General features: G+C 35.6%; 1 protein-coding gene across 1 annotated transcript in view; it reads right to left on the bottom strand.

Moving 5' to 3' along the window:
- The window catches only part of LOC150099083 (uncharacterized), a 31079-nt gene extending 17310 nt beyond the window's left edge, over positions 1-13769 (bottom strand). The window contains exon 1 of the mRNA XM_090405354.1: positions 13733-13769. The gene's annotated coding sequence lies outside the window, so the exon portion shown is untranslated. The remainder of the gene's footprint in view (positions 1-13732) is intronic.
- Between the last annotated feature and the right edge of the window lie 10402 nt (positions 13770-24171).

Below are 24171 nucleotides of genomic sequence, written 5' to 3'. Positions count from 1 at the left end.
ATTTTAATATCTTACACTTCAAAAATACTCATACGTCTCTGTTGAGACATTCCAACTATACTTTTTCTCACATAAATAGAAGGATTATCAGTGAAATTTATCATGATAAATTAGACAAGAGGTTCCAACTTTCAAAGTTGCACCTACATTGCAAATTTGTCATCACCATCTGAAAATTTGCTGATACCCCTTTAAATGCACATACTATCTGTTCTTTATATACTGATTTATGTATATCTTTTCGTTCATTCTAGGTATAATGTATACTTTTTATATTGTTAATTATTTTTATTCTAAATTGGATGCCCAAAGATTCCAACCTTCTGATATAATGAATCGCCTGATGAAGCATTGAAAAAACATGCGAATGGACTACAATCAAGAATCAACTCGAACATGCCATTTCTGATTCATTTCGAGACAAAACTAAATATAACGGATTTTATATATGTTGGGAATTTGTGATCCCCAGAAAGAATCTATTCAATGCGTTTGCTATGAGTTTATATTTAAACATAAGTTATGATCTTATGTTTGAATATAAATAAATGAATAGTTTAAATGCAGACTTGAAAATGCACCATTATTTGGTCTATATAAAAGAGTTCCATTAGCTTACGTTAGTTTCTTATCCCATCCTCAAAATGTTTACGGCTTCTTGTGAATAGCACTCTCATAAAAACATGAACAAAGGAACGAACAAATCACATATTATCAGCGTTATGTATGATGAAGGTAAAATAACAACGCATGAAAAACACTTTTAGAAGAGTCTGTTTTGCATATTTAAAATGCAACCTTTTCTTATTTTGATAAAGTTAAGTAATGTATATCATTATCAGTTCCTGTTATGCAATATACAAGGTTCTGTAATAGGCTGGTTGAAATTATGGTCTGTTAACTGAAAAAAAAAAAACAGAAGAAAGGTTAGTTTTCTTCTACTTTCGTGGAAGAAAACTAACCTTAAGACGAAAGCATTCTTATAAATAGTTCTTCGCGTCCTATACCGAAATTCGAACCCACGTCTTTTTAAACATCGCCAATATCTACTGAGCTGCTGAAGCTCGGATCCTATGATAGTATAAATAGATATTTTAGTTTTATGCTTATTTATGTACCGTTTGCATTTACTTAAATAGCATTTAACATCCGTGGGGACGAATGAGTTTTTTTTTTTTTCAAATAATTAGTGCAACTCACTGCTGTTTTTCCTTTCAGATAAAACGCACCTAAGTATAGAATACAGCTGTGGAATTAATGACATAACACAATAAAGTTCACTTATTTATAGCTATCTCTGCAAATGGGACTATGTCTACGTAAATGTAAATGCTGTTTTGTCCTCAGGAAAAAAGCGATTCGAATATTTTGAGGATAGATCCCTTTCCTATTTCGTCGATAAAAATTCCAGAGCAAACTTAAAGTGCAGGAATGATGGTGGCCAGTTCGGCAGAGCAGTAGCTATGCAAATAGCTATAGAAAAACACAAGGCCAAAACGTTTATGAGAAAGAGATTGGAGGGAAAATGTGTAAGAGAGAAATGGGATAGTTTCAAGCATTTTTACGGAGGTTTCTAGTTAGTGGACCATCTCAAATGAAAGAACAGTCTGTGCGGCCGAATGAAAATTTGAAATTTAGTCTTAGGAGTTACACAAGTGGGAAGTATTGTTTTTGATCAATACTTCTCACTTGTTGGCAAAAGTTCGATGTTTAAGATATTGCTCATAGAAAATCTTGAAACTTGAAATTCAGGATTGTGGAGTTCCTTGAAGGAAGAAGAAGAATAAGACGAAGAATGGGGTCTACTGTTATCAGCATAATTATGGATAGGATTTGAATTTCGTGATGTAAGGCCATCGATGTACCCTACCATTGATAGGGAAATCTGAACAGAGGAACCACCTTTGCATGTCATGAACGACAAGAGAAGCGGGTGGCGCCCAGTTTACAGCGAGGACAAGGCAGAGCATAAGGAGTTAGCTTGGTAAGGGATCTGTATGTCAGATCAAATACCCCAGTATGTTCTGTTTTTGCCTTATACTCGATCAAATACCCTAAAAATGTCACCAGAGATCTCCCGAGATTCTGCAACCCTTCCCACAGCTGACATCCAAAGGTTAGACAGGCGATCTGCTGTGGAACGAGACTGGCGAAATCCATATTGGTAATCGCTAATTAATTAGTGGGCATCAGGTAGTTAGGAAGTTGGCTGCAGATGAGCTTTTCCATTGTTCAAGAGAGATTTGAGGTCAAGGAATGGGAGAATAAATTGATGGCTGAATTTTATCTCTCTTTCTAGGGACTGGCTGGCTATAGTCTTTATTTTTATGCCGTAAGCTTGTTTAATTTTTAGGCATTGTTCTGACAGGTTAATACTAGATGTCTTTAAATTAACTTTAAGCCCAATGTTTCTCATTTGTTTTCGTTTTGATTAAATGTATTTTTTTCTGATTTTTTCCGCTCTGAATTTTGTAAGTTCTTCTAAATAAGGTATGCACGATACAGGAGGGTGCATGGTACAGTCAAAAATTCCATAGCTCTGTAATGGTGATCTGTTCTTAACACGTTGACAACGTTAAGATAATGAATTGGGAGTAAAGATTTAAGGTAATGAATTAGAGTAAACCAAAGCAGATGACAGTGCACCCACGTTGAGTTTCCCAGAGCTAATTTCGCTTTTCCTCTTCCAAAATTAGATAGCTTATATTTATCTAATTTTCTTCGCATCCATTGGAGTCTGCAGGTTTAGCTTCTTTTTATGGAATCTCATAATGATATATATACAGTATATATATATATATATATATATATATACAGGGTGTTCGGGATAAATTTGACAGTTTCGTAAGGAAAAAGAAAATCTTCTTTGTATCTATTAAATTTAATGAATTGACAAAAAAACATTACAGGCAGAGTTAATTACAATACTATCAACAAGATTTACTCAAAATAACCACCATTAGCATCGATCACAGCTTCAATTCTGCTTCGGAACCTCGAACAAGCTGATGCTACAGTCTCCCTGGGAAGGGCCGCAAAAACTGTTTTAATTTTATCCATTAACTGGGCTTTTGTATTACTGGAAGTGCGATTGGTGTCTTTTTCAACTGCGCCCCATACAAAATAATCCATGGGGTTAAGGTCTGGGGAGTTTGGAGGCCAAACATTTGGACTGGTGAAGTCGTAGAAATTTTCAGACAACCATTTTTGACTTTTCCCAGAGGTGTGGCAAGGGGCCGAATCCTGCTGCCATACATACGGCCTACCATTGGCTACCCTTGTTATCCAGGGCTTGACTACAGTTAGCAACTCCACGAACAAAGCCCGAATTCCAATGCCAGGGTTCTTCAACACCTGTTCCTGCAGATTTGCGAGGAATTCTGCTGTACGAACGCAATCAGATCGTCTGCTAGGGATCTTTCTTCTTGCTACATCCTCGTAGTCACCATTGCGAGTCTCTAGTTCATGCCTGATTGTTTTTACTGTATTCAGGGAGCATTGGGCAGCAGTCGTAATATCCTTATTTTGATGGCGGGCACGAATCATCATGATACAAGTTATTCTCTTCCATGATTCAGGTGGGTTCCAGCTATCCATCCTTTCTGACATCTTGTATATGAATGAAGAAGGGTCCAAACTTTTAAATGAAGAGAAGTGTGTGTTAATACATGTAACTTACGGAAAAATATAATTAATTATAAATATGTCAAATTTATCCCGAACACCCTGTATATATATTTTAACATCAGCAGATTTTTTTATTAGTTATAAAACTCCACATCACGTAAATGCCTTCCATTTTCTGCTTCACAAAGACGCGCCCTTTGTACGCATGTTCCAGGACTTACGGGTCGCCCTGTATTTCTGACGTCGGTGACTGTTCCCATATCACTTTTCAGGGAACCAGCGTCATCTGTCCTTCAGCTGGAAATACCTGGATTCGAAAATTCTTCGAAGACTTAAGAAATCTTTATAAGGACTTTTCAGATTAATGACTTTTGCATGTAATGAGCTTAACTTACTGCTGTTTTTCTTAAATAACAGTATAGAAAGTAGTAGTGGAGTTCAGTAAACTTCTTCATCTCTCTCTCTCTCTCTCTCTCTCTCTCTCTTATGGGGGGGGGGCTGCGCACAAACTGGTCAGAGAATACACACACTTAACAGACATAATACACTGGCCTCGTGGCATTAGTTGCTTCTGCCAGAATCTTAATCAGACCAAATATAAGTTTCGTTGTTCTTTCGACAGAAGATCGATTCATTCTATGACACTCACGCAATTATCACACCGAATGTGTTTGCTCTGTAATAATAGGGTGAGCTCTTGCCCATTCCCCATGCGCTGTTAAAAGCTCATCTTATCTTCTCAAATAAATGATCTTCTTTTCGCTGCGTTCTTCAAGAAACCGGCTTCAGCCAGCCAGCGTGATTACCTCATTGTTCTATCTGTTCGGCTTCCGGATTGCTAACTGGTAGTCCTAAAAGTTACAGTTCAGATGATGGCCTATCGTTGGGGGAGGAAGGTCATGCGAGCGAATTTACTTCCCTGCTGGCACTTAAAGATAGTGGGTACGTAATGCGTTGAACCGGAAGTATTATACACTCATGATCCAAATTGTTCACATCCTTCCTTCATATGTAATGACTGTTTCTCATGAACAACTTATACAAAGAAAACTTGGCAACTTAATCTGGCCCACAAAATCACTCCTCCTTCCTCTCTTTATACAATAGACACTTTCTTAGACTCTTCTAAAAAAAAGAAAAAGGACTTCGGAAAAATATATTCATTATAGAAATGTACAAATTCAGTAATTTCTCTTCACCAACTTTAATGAAAGTTTTAAACAAATCCCTTGTTTTGTTCATTAATAATCAATGATTTTATAATGCATTGCTATTCATAAAAAAGCTTCAACTGGATTAATATAAGAAGCGTTTCAACATTTTAAATAATAAAAAATAACATCTCAGCGCAATTCTTTCTTCTCTGTAACAGAAAATTATGGTTTAAAATATTCGCTGAAGTATATTCCTAAACGAAAAAGACTCATCTCTTGATTTCCAGTGCATTTCAACATTAATCGGCATTCTGTCTAAGTTCATTAAAATTCATCCAGCAAAGTCATACGCTTAAAGACCGACACACAAAACTCCATTAATTTTTTTTTTAATATTTGTGCAAAAAAGGTTGTTGATATATTTTCTTACTTGTGATCCCACAGGCTGTGCTTTCCTTCATCGCTTCTGATATGGTTAGCATCAAAGATTCTCATCTACCTTTCATATATTAGTCGCTTCTCTGAAAAATTGATGTCTTCCCATTCTAGTTATAGTCAAATATATGGCTAAGAAAGTAGGTGATTTGCATTGTCATTAACTTTTTTAAAAAAAATATTCAGAATATCAGTACATAATACCTATAGATATTTGCATGACTTTGAAAGGTTAAATTTAATCTTTTCGTATAATTTTTATTGAATATGTACTTTATTCATCGTTTATAGCTAGTAATGTATAAAGTACGACATATGTAATCCTGTAAAGGACTGTTGACTCTTCAGAGGATTATAAAACTGGTTTATTCAAGACTTTAGAAACTAGTGAGCGTGTAGTTTCTCAACCCGGTGTCTATGCACATCGCGTGCTCTGAAGTTTCTTTGCCCATTCTTGTAAGGTGAGGGAAAAAAGCAAACTCACTTTATCTGACATTAGTTCGGTTGTTTATACCTTCAGTGTATTATGTGCCGCCTAACAAGCGAAATATTCCGATCATAAACCGGAATGTTATTGTCATCCTTAATTAGAAGCCATTCTCCTCTAGTTATCCTGTGACACGCAGTTTCTTATCAAGATCATTTTTGTAGGTAATCGTGATTAATACAAATTTCTTACATCGACTGAATTGCCTATAAATTTGGGAAAATAAAATAATATAGTGATTAATTGCTTTCTTGAGAAATTCATTTTTATAATTAAATGTTTCATTAATAAGTCCAAATCGGTTTCATTCTGCGCCAGTGGAACGTTATTAACCAGTAGATATGAATAGTTAATAGTTATGGATTCCGGGTTTATTGTATGGTTATTAAATTTGAAGAGAGATAGTTCTTTGATTAATATTGTTCTGTTATGCTTTTCCCCTCTATTTTTTGCTTACTCTGCTTTACAGAAATTTATAATTTTTTACAAACGACTCGCGTTAGCTTCAGGGGAACGCTGCTAATTAGAATATGTAAATTGTCATGTGGCTTAAGAATCAGTTATTAACGCATGAAAATGAAAAGACACGGAAGTTGTCCGCATACTTATAATTACAAGATGCGACATTACAGTATAATCGCTCCTTAGTGTTTTTTTCATAAGCTACTACGGAGTGAAAATAGAAAGTCTGAATGCCTTTATCTCTCGTCTTTTTCTTATTTCTCTTCCTCTTTATAATAGAAAGGCTGCGTCTTGAAAGTGGGGACAATTTAATGTGGCAAAACACATACATAGTAACTGATGAATACAATTTCAGAATTATCTCCATATCCATCTAATGATAAATATCCGTGAAGGAAGAAGGTGTTTTTTATGTGTTTATCAGCTTCAGAAGCAGCTGGTTACACGATCGCTCTTTCTTCCTCATTCATATTACACCTTTTTGTTGATAACTTATGCCGAGGGACAAATATATTTCTTTTATGAGTGAAACAGATATCTCCCCTCATCTCATCTTCCTTTTCCCCTCTTTTACCTTGCGGTGTCGAGGGTTTATTAATCATCGGCCATCAAACCGTTCACAGGATAAGGTGGTCAGCCTTACGCCCCGGTGTATCCTATGTCTATAGTGTTGAGTTCTCAAGGCCGGTTTGCCTGCTTTGCGGGATGAAAACCCCCCAGATAAACTGGGGAGAAAACCCTACTGTCCACGTCCAAGACCGGCTAACTTGGCTATGGCTGAGGAAGATCCTTCAGCTCCTCACGTCACCGACGGGAAGTGAACCTAGGACACTCCTTCCCCAGGCATATGGTTGCGAGGCGCACAGCCACTAGGAACCGCGCGGACCCGAAACAGATCTACTTCTCGTAAATCAATACGCAAGCTGTATTGTGTTCTAGAGATTTACTTAGAAGGCTTCTTAGAAAAATATTAGTAGTAGATGTGTTTTCTCGATAATAGTAATTTTTACGGAACATGTTTAATCACGATTGAAATATATTAAAATGTTCTGATACGTATTTATATTAAACACATTAAATATTGATACTAAGATGGATCAAATTTACGAAAACTTTATTATGATCAAGTCTCAGAACATCCTTACTGCCATTTACAAGGGTAACGAGGGATAGAATAACAGGCTGAGTAGAATAGAATCTTTAAAGTTAATATTTGTACAACCGCGATGCAATATAAGGGATTTTTCACCTTCACATGAAAAAACTTGCAAAGAGCTTCTTATGAGTTAGCCACTCTCAGACGGACGAGTTTTTCATTCTCATCTTCTATAAACGGAAGACTTTGTTTAGTTTCATTTAACTTTATGGTCGAAAATATCGCTGTACCTCAAGCATCTTTTTTATTCAGATTATTAAATTAAATACGTTGGCCCCGACAAAGTGAATTCTCGAATTAAAAAACAAATTTTTTTAGAATTTTTTTTTCTCGGAGTTTAATGGTAAAATTAATCTCCGCTTTGTCATATAAACACATATTTTGCTTAAATGTTTTATAGCACCTTGTTGTCTTCGGCTTCGCAGTCAATTCTTCCACCAGTAACCAGCAATTTTCAAAATTTAAAAACAAGCTAGCTGATCCTTTTATTTTTTTTTCACAGTATTCAAGTTAAATGAGACAGTTTCTCTTTTTTATCCTGGCATCACCCTACTCAAAAGTCAATTGCTATCAAATCATAATCGACCGTGTTCACACCCTATGTTTCACAGTTGACCGCTTTCAACAGGAATTAAACGTAACGAAATTCGCGTGTCTTTCTAATATGGAGTCATATTATAGAAAAAATAATGAGAAATTATGCATTTCGTTCTTTATTTCATTCAGACAATGTTCATTGGTTTCTTTAACGCATACCGTAATGTGCTTCCGAAAAGATAGCTATATTTGTGCGGTGCGTAAATATATCAGCCACCTTTCGCAAGTGGATTTCTTTCTTACGTTTACAGAAGACAATCTAGATCTGTCTGTCCATGTGTCCGGCGTATTTTCCCGCGGGCCTGGTTAAGTGGCTTATCGCACTTTGATCAGACAGGAAAGATAAGCACTCGTCTGTTTGGAAGACGAGCAGAACTATATTAGATTACAGATTACATAGATTATATTATTAAAGTGTATTAGTCAGCCTTATTGGCCAGGTTGTTAGTTTATCCACTACCCACCCAATAAGATGCGGGTTAGATGTATGTGATTGTCAATGGTGGGAGATAAGTTTCATCGCACGGTGTGAGACCACGCCATGCTAAATGAAGCCTGAGGTGGCTTGAAAAAGTTTCCTGTTTGGTCTCTAGAGAAGGTTTTACGAACAGGTAAAAATGAATAAAATATACAAGAAAAAATATAAAAATCAATAAAAATCTTTATGCCACTCACGGTACTAATCTACTAGCTAGATAGGTTAAGAATCTTTCGTGGATGGGAGACGCATAAAAAAAATTATGTATATTATTTCTGGGAAAACTCCCATGTTACTCCTCATTATAAACTATTATAATACAGCTATATCGCCTGCTTCAGTTTAGGAGTACCCCTGTTTAAATGTCATTGGCTATTTACTCATGGGTTCTTAGGGCATTATGAGTGTAGATGTACTAAAAAGTATATGTAGCTTAAGGAAATCGCAGACAGAGGAAAAGCCACAACACCCAGAAAAAGGTATGTGCAATTTCTATTTCCTTAAGCTACATATACTTTTTAGTACATCTACACTCATAATGCCCTAAGAACCCATGAGTAAATAGCCAATGACATTTAAACAGGGGTACTCCTAAACTGAAGCAGGCGATATAGCTGTATTATAATAGCATAAAAAAAAGATAGCGAGAATCCGGTACTTGTCCAAATCTGTCCAGCATATTATCTCTTCCTGTCCCTGAGTTCAGCGCAACAAAACAGTTTTTCAAAAGAGCCATTTCTTCATAGAACGACTCAGCCATATTCTCAGATGAAGTTCTTCACAGAACAAATTTAAATAGAAATGTCTATCTTAAATATTCCTATTTGCACGTCTCTTATCTATCCCATGTTATTGCTATCATTGTTGAACAATATTTGCTTTCAGTAACCAGAAAGTATGCCATTGAAAACGTGGCCATGACACGTAGTCAAAAAGTTTGCAGTTTTCGCAAAATAAAATAATGATTGTAATAAAGAAATTTAAAGAATAGAAGCCCAGAGATACCACTATATATATATATATATATATATATATATATATATATATATATATATATATATATATATGTGGATGGTGGGAGATAATATATATATATATATATATATAATGTATTATTTGATCGCACAACTAGTCATTTCTTCATAGAAAGACTGTATTCTCAGCCATGAAGTTCTTCACGGAACAAAAATTTAAGAAATGTCTATCGTAAACATTCCTATTTGCACGTTTTTTTTTTTTTATCTAACTCATGTTATTGCTATCATTGTTGTACAATATTTGCTTTCAGTCTTCTTAAACATACTTCATCGGTGCATAAAATGAAAAGAGAAATGCCAAAATATACATTACAAAAACGCCCAGAACGCCTTCAGATGTCAGCAATACGTGTGGAAGTTCATTTATAGATGTTGTTATCTTGTAATGTATATTTTTGTATTATTTTCATGTTATACATCCGATCCGATGAAGTCTTTTTAAGAAGACGACACTAGTAATAAATGTTTTTTTTTTTTTTCCTATTTTGTTATCTCTAGGCTTCTAGTCTTTAAATTTCTTCACTTATACCATATAGTTGATTAAACCGTTTCATATCGAATACAGTGTGTGTGTGTGTGTGTGTGTGTGTGTGTGTGTGTGTGTGGGTGGGTGGATGGGTGGGTGGGTGGGTGTGTATAAAGTGCGTATTTTAAAACACAATTACATAACAATGTGTAAAGCGTAATAAATAAAAATTAATTATTATATTCCTTACATGTATAAGTCATGCAAAATAATCCGTCTGAACTAGTTTTCTTTGTTTATTTCAAAGTAAGAATGGGTTCACTTTGTAACTAGGTAAGGGCGTTAGCTGTAAGTATTGTTTTTGAACCTTTTATGCATCAGCGTAGCAATCTAAATGGTTGTTTAGACATGATAGTATGATAACACTGAACACACTTAGAAAATGAAAGGATGGTGATAATAAGTTAAATCAGTATACTGAAGAGGCCTGCGGAGGTGATTCAGCTTTTAACCTGTCCATAAAACATTTTCTAAATTATAATAATCGCATAAAATGAATAAACGCACCTGTTACAAGATCTCTCAAAGATAAGCTCTTGATGGAAAACTTTTCCGATTTTAAATATGTAGGGTAATAAATATGAAAGAGAGGGAGATAAAAAAAAAAAAAAAAACCTGACATACCAGAAACAACTTATGGCCCTGGGCAATCTTATACTATTTACAGAAAGTAGTGAGCAACTTCCAACACCAAGTAGAGACCTTGAAGAACAGAATTAAAGGAACCACTACTATTGCATTATAATAAAATCAGATTCCTTATATACTCTGCCCTCCAGGAGTGTGCAAGATACGGAGATATCAGTACATGATTAAGGCTCATTATTATTAACTTCCTATCAACAGTTCTCTTCTAGCTGTGCACGGTTTGTTTACAGTCATTCTACCTTCCTGGATGGGGAGGAGAGAGAGAGAGAGAGAGAGAGAGAGAGAGAGAGAGAGAGAGAGAGAGAGAGAGTGTGTGTCACCTTGTTATATACATTTACCGTACTCTGCATCCATCGCAGCATGTTCTTACCGAATCTCTTCTGGACATTAAATTAAAAAAAAAACGTCTAAAGAATCGAAAAATAGAAGAATAGAAGCCCAGAGATACCACTAAAGAAAAAAATCGAAAAATAAATATCGCACGTATTAATGGAATTATTCTGAATCCTCTTTTGCATTCGCTTCCGTAATGCGATCAGCAGCATGTTGAGATATTTGCTGTTCTGTCGAATGACTCGGATTTGAATCACGTCCGGCGGATTCAAAGGAGGATGAAAACGAGGAACCCTTATAAAGGATTTTCAGCTGAAGGGTGAGTTAGCAGGTCTCATGCGAGGGGAGCCAGGTTCATTTACTAATTCATATGTATTTTTAAATTTATAAGTAATTTTCATGATATTTTTGAAAAATTCAATTATTCAGACTATGATTTTTATCTTAGTCAACTTTACGTCTTTTAAATTAATTTAACGTGAACACATTAATTAATTAATTTATTGTTTTTTAACTTCAGGACCTACATTGCAATACGATTATTCGCTGTTGTTCACTCCATGGAGTTGTATGACCTCTACCTTATACTGTAACGCATCATTACTGCGTAATATCCGGATGATTCTTTTCACTGAACGTGATGTGCTCTTTCAGAAAAATAGAGAAACGATCTCTTTCTTTCTTTCTTTTTGCCTCTCAGACATACACAACAGTTGGATATTACCTAACTTTTCTTGATTTAGTTTGTACACACGGGATGTTTTAAAGTTTTAGCTTTCACATTTTTTATTTACGTAAATAAATTAGTCCATAAATGGACATTATGTTCAAGTAATCATTCAGCATTTTTGTCATATAACCAATATTTAGGCCATTGGATAGCGAAAACTGTGACATAAAACAGCTTTTATGTCTAATTCTGTAAGGATTATTAACAAGAAGAGATGATATGAGTAACGACTGTCTTATCGCCTTTGAAGAGTAGTTTTTGTCGTATTTATCGCTCAAACTACACAAGCAACTGTCTAAGGCTCCAAATGAAGAAAAGTGTAAATATCTAAGTTTAAAATAAAAATCTTAATGTGGCTATTTTAATATGTTTTTCAATAGTTTAAAATTTTATAAAAATTTAAAAGGATAAAGATATAACAAATTCTAAAACAATACATTTTACTGAACATTATCACAATTGTATTTATAAATAAGAAAATATTCGAAAAACAGTGCCAAGAAACTCCATAAACATTAAATTAGGTATTGAATAAACCGGTTAATTTTTCTCTAATATGCACATTAGAGAAGGGCTTTCTATCGAGTATTATACCGAATACAAATTGTATTCGAATTTAAAAACTGAATCAGAACTCTTTTTCTGTATCCTTATGTAGTTTTTGCCGTCAAGTAAATAAAAGAACTTGAGTGAATTAGATATTTAATTGCATCAAGTGCTTTCCTGATGACTGCCATCTAACATTTTTAATTCGTGGATTAATGCGCCATATAGGACGAATTTCAATTTAACATCCGCTATTCTCGCTGCGCTACTGTTAGCGGGTCAATTATAGAAAAATAATGAATTTGTACCAGTTTCTTTTGAATATGAAACATTCCAAATAGTAGGCGCCGGACTTTTCACGTTTTCGACTCTGATCTGATGCACGCACGCATGTGGCTTCTGTTACTAGTTGTATCACCACTAATATAATCTGAAAGAATATTTCTAAGTTATTCCAAACGCCTACTGCAATTTGCCTAATTAGTTGATCGTTTAATTAAATATTAAACAACCATCTGAAGATCGTTTAATTTCATTAACCATCATTTATTAAAGGAACTTCAGCTTTAGTATTCTCAACAGTTTATTTTATAGCAGTTTCTTTTTTCTTAAAAAAATTGCCACTTTTGCTACAACTTTGTGCTCAATTAGCAGTTAAGATAATGTAGTACTTAAGCGGTGCAGAAGAGACACGATTAGGGTGAAGGAAATAATTCCTCATAGCGCAAATCATCGATGATATTGTTCTGCTCTGCAGTGTAATCAGTATCCGTAGCAATCAAATGAGATCCGTTTGAAAGCTGAAATGTTAAAGCAAAGAGCTGCTGCTTATTTCTTAACTGATTATGTTAGGCATATCTTTACTGTATAGAAAGGAACAAGGACAACCGAATTTATTTTCCATTTGTTTAATTTTACGATAACTTAATTTGATTTTAATTAGTTCTTTTCGTTTAATCTGTTTTGCTGTATAAGAGACACACACTGAAGCTTTCCACTGTTAAAACAAAATTTCACAAGCTTATAGAGCACAGCCACGGAACTTATGATATTTTGAACAAAAAAATCTTTATTCTGCATTGACCCATTAAATTATTTTACTGGAAATCGGTATCTTTCTGTATGCCAGAATAGCAGTACCATTCGCATCCGAAAACTACGCATCTTTCACTGGGCAGCATCTCCAAGATCGCACCATGAATATGAAAATCACAAAATGAATAAAATACTGAAGTGATTCTTTCTTGTGTAATATCAGTTGATTTACTCTATCTTCCAGTTCTGTAGAATACGACTAGGCTACAATTCAAATACTTCTTCATTAAATAATATCTCTTATCTCCGTGAAACTAAATTCGAGTGAAAGTTAAAAGTAGACAAACATCAAAGTTCAATATTAGTTTGCTGCATTCATCATCAAGCAGCTATAATATCTATCTGTCGCTCACTCACCTTACTTTATTAAGAATAAGGAGTTTTGAGAAAGAAAAATAAAACGCAAAGGAAAGTCACCTACCTTTTGACTACATATCCGAAGTTGTCCAACTTTTCCGTCGTCGTTATGCTGGGACAACCTCGTAAGGAGACCACAACACGCTGCTCTCCTCTAGTAACAGACGTTTCGTTCACCTCGTATTGCCTAAGGGCATCCGTACGAGAAACGAGTAGGGAAATGAAAATTGCATTTCGTAAACCTCTAGCGTCTAGTTTACCTGTGCAGAGGGCGCGTTATCAGTAGGACCTGGTTGGCTGCTTACATTCCACACTAGATTGAAGGAGTGCGTGCATTTCCATATGGATGGATGGAGTGGCCCTGGGTCTCCACATGTTACGCTTTCAGGAAAGAACTACTCGCCAGAGTGTGTATCAGGTGGTGGACGTGTGTTGCATTTTTAGATGGTGCAAGATGAGATTATAAACAGTCTCTCACTAAGTCGTTTCCGGTTTTTTTGTCTGCCGAATTTTCTTTTATAGACAACTTCTTTTATAGTCTGGGTATACAAAGAAAAGGAAATACGTCTCTTAAAACATCTTCAGAAAAGATGTTTAAATTATTGTCCAACATACTCTTTCGATATGTAGGAAAAATATCTTATTTATTTCTTTTTTCCGCAAAAGTGAAAGACAACGGCGTTTAGTTTGAGAAATAAATGGAAATATTTGTAGTTCAATTTAACAGAAATTCTTGAAATTAAATGACTTCGTTGCGTGTGCGTGTGTGTGTGTGTGTGTGCGTGTGGAGGGGGAGAAAGTAAACGTATTATGAATTTGATAGAAAACGCCTTATAACAATCCGCATCCCAGCATTATCGCAGCATTTTAAATGCTGCGTGGAATTTGTCTTCAGACTTTCCCGTGCAATCCACTAGCTTGATCGAAGTAAACATTTAGATGTCTTCATTAAAAAGTCATTAAATGATGTTATTTTCATGGTAAGAAATTCATGAAATAAAGTCAGGCTCAATGGCCTGTTAGAGCCAAGGCATGTGGCTTCTTAACTTTAACTCTGATATTGATAGACACGTTAATCCTACCTCTAAAGACTGTTGACTTTTCATGCCTGTTTTCTGTCTCTCTCTCTGTGTGTGTGTGTGTGTGTGTGTGTGTGTGTGTGTGTGTGTGTGTGTGTGTGTGTGTGTGTGTGTGTGTGTGTCTATTTTTCAGGATGATAAACTCTCCGTTCCAGGATGAAAAACTCCGCCACCTCCTCGAGACACCTACTAACTCGTCTTCCGTTCCAGCCAAAGAGCATCATCGTTGCTGACGTTGTTAAGGAAGCACTTAGTGGAACTTTTAAGCGTGTATCGGGGTTAACATATGTTAATGATTCACGTGTTATTTGAATTTTTCTCCACAAGCCTTAGAAACATCTATGACGGAAACATAGGAGAGCAGTCCATCAGATCAGAATAAGTAAATTTCCAAAATTCTAGCTGAATATTTTCAGACACTAAAAAAGAATTCGTATGCGAAAGTCAACGCGCAAAATAGTCTCAATATGTCAGAAATCATTTTCGAAGACTGATGGAGCACAAATAGTGTGCTGCAATAGTGTGAAAATAATCCGTAGAAGAATCTGAGGAATTATTTTTATGTTTGTTGAAAGCTATATCTATAGCGCTACTGTAGCGTAGTCAGGGAAAACGAAAAACAATGGTTGAACTTCATTTGGAAAGATTCAGGTTCGAATCCCGTTCAGGAAGCGAGGAACCTTTAGAAGCGGTTTCCAGCTGAAGATGAATTATTAGGTCTCATCGTAGGCTGTTAACGCGCAGTTAACAGACATAATACACTGGCTTCATAGCCTTTAGTTCTTCGACAGTTCGAAAAAGATAAAAAAAATACAAAAAGAAGAGCTCGAAGGTTGTTCCATTTAGTGCTCAATAAATATTTCCCCTCAATCATTCTTGAATTCAAAGTCATATCGTTTCTGTCATTGACTGTTTGTGTGTTGTGTATTTTTTTCTGTTTCTTCATGTTTTCCGCATTAATCTTTATTCTAATTGTTTTCTTTCAGAAATGCGACACACAAATTACAGCATTCTTTGGAGCACACGTGACAAAACACTTTTGTCCGCTCTCAGGTAATGAACTCATTTCATGCTTTATTTTTCGTTCAGGAAAAATTCTAATAACTGTATTGTAATACCACATTAAGGCATCTGTAACATTTCTTCAATTGTTTTTAAAAGGTTTACATAAAAATCTACCTGCACAAGAAACACCCTCCAAGAAGGCTTTACACTTTTTTTTCTCATTTTAATTTTTTGTGATATATTTTTCCTTGGCTGGTGATTATATTTCTAACCCTAGACTAATATCTTTAGTATGTTGATTTTCCTTGGGTATCGATTTTTTTTTTATCTGTGTTGTAGCACCTGATTGCAAAGTAATAAATGAATGTCTGAGGCCAATGGAGCAAGATAATGTTAACAAAATAAATTCAAATATATATATATATATATATATATATATATATATATATATATAACTATTATAACTTTAGTATATTTTCCCTTTGTATAGCGGGTTCTTAGTATTTTAAACATATTTTAATTTTGGGAAAAACGTTTCACTTTAGTTTTATATAACTTTGTTTATAAATATATAAACCAGAAATAAGTTTGCAATTTTATTACTGATTAAAAGAAAATTTCACTTATTTTGCCCATGCAAAGGCAAAGAAAAATTTGCTTCTTGAAACCTAAGTTTCTCTAATATGAAGAGCTGTCTAGTCTTAATTTTTTTTAACCAATGCTTTCTGTCACATCATGATATACTTGAAGGATATGATACTTTTAGAGACGCCTTCTTAGTGCACTTGCAAGAATGGTGAAATAACTAAGCAATTTATCCACCTGTCTACAAAGATCAAATAGTTGTGGGAGGCCGGTTGTCCTATTATTTGCCTGTTATTAATATCTGTTTACGCGGATTCGAATATCGTTCAAATATCAGGAACTTTTATACGACTTTTTCAACTAACAGAATATGCATAGTGATTGTTTTATGATATCTAATTACTGTGAAGCTCATTGGTACTGTTGATGATTATTCCTTTGTTGATTTTAGAAGACTTATCATTTCTTATGAAGACTTATTATTTCCTAATGATTTCAGGATCGAAACGGTTATTTCGTACACGCATTCATGTGTACGAAATAACATCAAAATTGATAACTGAGTTTATGCAGTGTCAGTTTCTTTAGTTAATCAGTTGAGACGTGATCTAGACAGCAGAAGAATAATTTGTGTGAGCTATTTGTTGCGAACTAGTTGTTGTTCGTAGCACTGCATTTATCAGATGCAGTGTTACAAACTTCAAAATTAGCTTTGAACATATCGTGACCTTATACGAGTTCTTTCTTTTCGAAGAAGACCCTTCGCTTTTGCCTGTCAGGTTATTTCTTGCAGGCATCACTTCATACTCTGTATGCAGTATCACGAAAGATATCTGGTAGTCTTATTGTTAGCTGACGCTCTGCCTACGAATCTAAATGCTTAGCTCGGAGTTTGAATTATAGAATTATACTGATGTTCCTTTGTTAAGCGACTCAGTAAGCCGAGTTTCGATATTATCCACTAGTCATCGTATTTTAAATCGCTCGATAGAGTTTGCAATGAACTGGCGTGATGAGTCGGGTATCGCATCTCAGTTCTCCTTTTCTTGGCGGAAATCGAATTCTTTTGAGGAAAATGACCGAGGCTCCTCTTCTTCCTCGATCGTTCGTGATTTTCTCCCATATAGACACACACAGCCTATAGAATGTGAAAAGACAAAAATAGAAGAAGATCTCATGCTGCTTTCCAGCATTTCTTTCTATGTCAGTATTAACATAAAACTGTGTTCGATTTTTAGTTTTTGTATAATCATATCTTTAGCTGTTCTTGAATATAGTTTTCAACGGATTTGATTATTTTGTGCCATTTAATGACCAAATGGGTTAATCAAAATTCCTGTTAATCAAAACTACTACACTTTCTTGAGTTTTAGTCGAGTTTCAAAGCCGTCTTTGTGGGGTGTTACGTAAATATTGCGAATAAGGACATGAAGTGGAACACCACGTGTGGGATATTTGCAGTTTTTAAATAATGGGACAACGCCGGCCTCCTACAACTATTTGACCTTCGCAGTGGATAAATTGCTTAGTTATTAGAAATTATTGGTTGGTTCAAAGGAATGTATATAAATTCCGCGAGTACTGTGGTACTGCAATATGTAATCAGGTACACGGCTACTGAAAGTAAAAGGACAGGACATTTGGAAAATGGTTACTCAGTTGCTATAAGTTCATAATATCAGGCCTAAAATCTACTTAATACAAAAGGAATTCGTGATTTCTTGAACTTAAAACTAAACTGTTATATACCTTCGTTCAGTGATAATTATTGTTGGAAAATGCTTGATCATAAGTATAACGTCGTTATCAGAGTAAAGTATATATTTAAAGAGGAATTTGGCATATTTTGGGAAATATGTCAAATATGTAGGGTCTTGACTTGGGAGGTGGCTAAAGGTGTGGAATTTACAATTAAGACAGGGTACATGTGGAATTATCGGGTTGGTAAGTATGACAAGTTTAGGAGTTTGATTGGTTCAATGCCATGGCATGTACAACTGCAAGGGCTAGACGTGGAGTGCATGGGAGGCAGTTAAGATGTGTTTGCATGAAGCAATGGCTGACTGTATACCTAGAGTCCGAATAATAAATCAAGTAGGGATTAAATGGATGAATAACACCATTAAGCTTGAGCTGCAAAAAAAGAAACAACTATGGAGAGAATTTAAGGAGAAAGGTGACCGGCAGGCACATGAACGGTATAAAGCGCAGGCCAGAAGGGTAACGAGTGTGGTAAGAAAACCAAAAAAGGATTACGAAAGAACATTGGCCATGCAGGCTAAAGAGAATCCTAAACAGTTTTTTCGATATGTTACAAGTAAAAGAAAAAAATGTATATGGCAGAATGATTTTAAAGAATGCCGATGGTAGGGAGGTAACTGAATCAGTTGATATAGTGGAATTACTGAGTGAGCACTTTGCAAGAATATATCATCCAGGTGGTGACATTGCAGAAATGAATGAACCAATAGATTATAGGGGAATTGTGGTGAATGAAGTGGAGGTGAGTAGTCTATTGCATAACCTCAATGCCAATACATCTGTGGGATTGGATGGTATACCAGCTCGTGTCGTACGTGAAGCGGCTAAAAAATTGTCGGTACACTTGACCACTTTGTTTAATTTGATTCTGGGGTCTGGGTTAGTCCTGAAGGGGTGGAAAGAGGGGAAAATAGTTCCACTGCATAAAGGAGGTTCCAAAACTGCTGTTGTAAATTACCCACCGATTAGCATATCAGGAATCGTTGTCAAGGTTTTGGAGAAATTAGTCAAGAAAAGAATACAGGATTGGATAGATGAAAATGGGATATTGTATGTGGGACAACATGGTTTTGTGAAGGGTAGATCATGCCTCAGTAACTTGCTCACGTTTTATATCAAGGTGACGGCTGAAATGGATAAGGGTAATAATGGGTTTACAGTGATTCTACAGGACCTTGGCAAGGCCTTTGACAGGATACCACATGGAACTCTAATCAGTAAACTGGAGCAGATGGGGATGGATATAGGGTTGGTGAGATGGATAGGAGGGTGATTGATGGAGAGATACCAGAGAGAGGTTTATTCAGGAGTTGAATCCAAAAGACGGCTTGTGACTAGTGGGGTGCCGCAGGGCTCTGTTCTTGGACCACTGCTTTTCAATTTGTTCATCAATGATATAGGAAAGGATCTGAGAGGAAGTGTTCACTTGTTTGCTGATGATGATGCAAAGTTGGGTAGAGCAATTGTGAGTGCACAGGATGTCAAAATTTTACAGGATGCTTTGAATAGTTTGGAGGACTGGGCTAAGGAAAATGGATATCAATTTAATGTGGCAAAATGTAAGGTTATGCATTTTGGGGTGAAAAGAATAGCAACAGTATATCACATTGGTGGAACCGTACTCCAGTAAATTGATGAGGCCAAGGATTTGGGAGCGTTGATGGATAGGGAATTGAAGTCTAGGGGGCACATTGCAAAAGTGACTAAATCAGCTCATCAAATCACTTGGCTTCTGAAAAATATTTTAACAAGCAGAGACAAACAAGTTATTGTTCCTCTGTATCGAGCCTTGATAAGACCCCATCTAGACTACTGTGCCCAGATATGGGCGCCAGGGTTTCTTTTTGATGGGGAGGAGGTGGAGAGGATCTGAAGACGAGTGACCAAGATGATAGCAGGTTTGTGGAATGAACCTTATGAGAACAGGTTGAAGATTTGTGGGTTGCAAAAATTGGTCGATAGGCGGAAAAGGGCGTGATATGATTGAGACATTCAAATTACTGAAGCGTTGCTATAAGATTAATCCAGAAGATATTTTTGAGAATAGGACTGGTGGTGGGAGGACTAGGGGGGGCCACACATGGAAGCTGGGCAAGAATGTGGTTCGCAGGGGTGTTAGAGCTAGGTTTTTTACTTTTAGAGTGGTGAATGAGTGGAATAAGCTCCCAGAGTGTGTTGTGGGTGCTATGACCGTGAATGAGTTCAAGGCGAGGTATGATAGATACTGTGTAAATGTCGAATAGTTGTTCTTGATATGATGTTAAGGCTTCCCTCGATGAGTCTGTCGACTCCTTGGAGTTTCCCGGAATAATAATAATAATAATAACAACAACAATAATAATAATAATAATAATAATAACAATAATAATAATGTATTTTCTATGTCGACAACTGTCAACATAGAAGAGTTTCAGCTGAACAGTGTCAATGGAAGGAAATGCCTAAAGATAAACATCTTTAAGAATAAACATCTAATGATTGAAAAGTAAACTTTTCGGCTGTAAATATATAAGTGATGTATTGATCCCAGAGAATGTTGGAGGTAATATCTCTATTCAAGAAGAGATGCCAGTGTTTTCGTTTTCAGAACTAAGTATTATCGTTCGTAAGGATAAGCTTGTTAGATAAATGTGGAATGGAATGGCGTGTGCTATTAACTTAGGTTAACTGCTATGATGAAGATGGAGAAATAAAAGAAATAGATTCGCATCAGTTTTACAAAATAATAAATTTAATATGCAGTAAGTTTAATGTGGAACTGAAAGTGTGATAGAGTGAAGAAAGAATAATGAATGTGTTCTCTATCTTTCGATGACTGTCCAAATAAGGAAGTTAGTTTTAGTTTTACATATTCGACGTCCCTTATCGGCGCTGTATGGTAACCCCCCCCCTGTACTTTACAGGGGCTTCCTCTACCAGAAGAAGAAGGAGAATAGGAATAGACATAATAATACACAAGCTTTTTTTAGGTGTAAATAAGTACAATCAACAGACAGACAAAGAGTAAAAGATTAGCATGGCTACAACAAATAAATTCGAATTATTTAAATTATGCGTGAGCATGCGCTCATTGTTGTGCACGCAAACGAGTTCTCGTTTGCGTGCTTGGATGACTATAGCTAGGAAGTATTCAGACAAATTAATTATAGATTTACATTCGAGTGTATAGGACTAATAACATTAAAAATATTCTCAGATTTTTCTCTGTTTTATCATAACATCAGTGTAAGATTTCGGATTTATTTCACATAACGTAGTGTCTATCTGTTGAAGCATTATATGGCTCAACTGAAGACATCACACGTGATAATAGAGTGCTTCACTTTTGTGGTATTCTGTATCCCTAACATGCACCTCGATGCGTTGTTCAATAGATTTTCGGTCTTCCCATAGTATGGCGACCTACAATCACACCATACTCTCTGAACTTGATGTTTCAGGATGCTGTGTATGGGATTAACGAATCGAAGTAGTGATATTTACCTGATGAAAGTGTAAGATACTGTTCTCATTTTGTATTCTTTGAGAAGATCGAGTCATTTTATGAAAATAGCACTAATATAGGGAAGAGTCGTAAAACATTTGAGTTCTACATCATTGGAATGCTGAGTGCGTAAGGAGTCTAGAGACGGTGCCTAGTTACATAGGTACCGAATGATGAGATGGGACATGTAGATATCCGTCCGTCTTTGTTGGTTTTCTAAATGCAGAGAATTTTAATTTACCGGACTCTTAAAAAGAACGGAAGTGAACCATTGTACTCTAATTTATGGATGAATCTTATATTGGTAATAGAGACAGTAAAGAAAATCAAATCCAAAAGTGATGGTTGTCCTTGGCTCCAAATGAAAAAGAAATCATTTGCATTCATCTCCTCCATATTTTTGGTTTGAGATAGTATTCTTCCGGCGCCTTCTTCTCAAACGTTTCTATGTAAAACTTTGCTAATACAGGAGAAAGAGCTTGCTCCACCTTTGCAACGAGTTGCCGTGGTGTGGCACTACCAAGTGGTCACTTACGCTTGGATACGCTGACAGTTCGTCGGCATGAAACGTTACAGATCGTAGTTTTCGATCTTAGTTTCGCTTACTGGTGAAAAACAATAAGGGATTTTTATCCCCTTAACTTATATATATATCAACCTCGCCAGAAAAAAATAGCCGTTTGGCTTTTCATCTTAGTTATACAATAACCTGATTTATCACTTTAACCGTAACATATATGTACAATGAAAATGTAAATCATAATAACAAACTGCACAACAGTACAAAGACTCAGTTCAGTGATTCCAAAAATGAATGTGTTCAACAAAATGTTGAACACATTCATTTTTTGAAATATACAATAAAATCATAAAAAGAGCAGAATTATCATAGAATTATTCTTTAATTATTTATTAATATTTTTATTCACATATTATTAAAGTTGTGAATGAAAGCCAAATAGCTTCATATAAGCCAAATAGTGTTTGGCTTATGTGATAGTTTAGTCTTTAAAGTATATAAAGACCTAAGTATATCACGTGTGATGTCTTCAGTTGAGCCATATAATGCTTCAACAGATAGACACTACGTTATGTGAAATAAATCCGAAATCTTACACTGATGTTATGATAAAACAGAGAAAAATCTGAGAATATTTTTAATGTTATTAGTCCTATACACTCGAATGTAAATCTATAATTAATTTGTCTGAATACTTCCTAGCTATAGTCATCCAAGCACGCAAACGAGAACTGTTCTTGATATTTTCTCATAATGTAAAACACAGCTCTTAAGAGATGTAGTACTGTTTTACATTATGAGGAAAGGTCACTACCCAGACCGGTTTCAACCTTTTTTGAGGTCTCATCACCACCTTTGCAACGAGTTGCCGTGGTGTGGCACTACCAAGTGGTCACTTACGCTTGGATACGCTGACAGTTCGTCGGCATGAAACGTTACAGATCGTAGTTTTCGATCTTAGTTTCGCTTACTGGCTGAAAAACAATAAGGGATTTTTATCCCCTTAACTTATATATAAATCAGGTTATTATTAATAATAACCGGTAATTATTAATAATAACCGGATTTATCACTTTAACCGTAACATATATATCTACAATGAAAATGTAGGTTAAGGATCCAGGCTAAGAAATACTAAATTTTAAGTAATACAGAGCTTATAAATATTTTACCAAAACAAGTTACCATAAGGTGCTTTGACCTTATTAAATAAAAATCTCAGGATGAGAGATAGATGTAGAGAGTTTTTACTGATGAGACCTCAATGAAATTCGAAACCGGTCTGGGTAGTGGCCCCTTGCCTTTAATACATGGCATCATACATCTCCTCCAGGAGATGTGCTTTGCATTAAGGGTAAATATTAAGAATAGTGATCAGAGCTTATACTCCCTTTACCACGAGTTGCCTTGACTTGCACTACCTGCAGGGTCAGCTAGACTTGCAATACTTGCAGGCGCAAACTTGACTGACTTGTCTGTTTGCTTACTTGGGAAATGGAGGAAAAAACCAGGTTTATATTTAAAATAACTTGGTATCTTTAACATATATTATACCCAAGGTAAAAAAAAAACTCTTTACACACACACACACACACACACACACACACACACACACACACACACACACACACACACACACACACACACACATATATATCACACTTTAACTTATGCTAATACTATTTATGTGTATTGCTCCCTATATTCAAGAAACTGTAAGTGGAACTTAATAATGCAAGAAATCTATGAAAAAATGAGAGTTAGAAAGGGACAGTTAATGTAGGCAGAAGATCGAATAACAAAGCGAAGGCAATGGCCTGCAAAGACAGGCGAGAATAAAGCACCACTTGAAGTAACTCATGTACGAAGCGATGACTTCGACATTCCCCGTTTTTCCACCACGAGATGAACTGAAATTTAATGATTGATTCATCCGGAATATTTTAGAGTATTTATTCTATCACTTGATGTCAACGCCAAATTTTAACCTGTAAAACATTTCTCATTACACATGTTTCCTTCCTATGAATTCTTTCAAACTTCGCACACCCCTGGGAACCTGCCCTCTT

The sequence above is a fragment of the Typopeltis vanoorti genome, chromosome 15 (assembly GCF_054136105.1).
Source record: "Typopeltis vanoorti isolate ZY-2024b chromosome 15, IOZ_Tvanoo_1.0, whole genome shotgun sequence".
Classification (NCBI taxonomy): Eukaryota; Metazoa; Arthropoda; class Arachnida; order Uropygi; family Thelyphonidae; genus Typopeltis; species Typopeltis vanoorti.
Note: the sequence above shows the minus strand (reverse complement) of the source record. Positions and strands in the feature narration are given on the sequence as shown.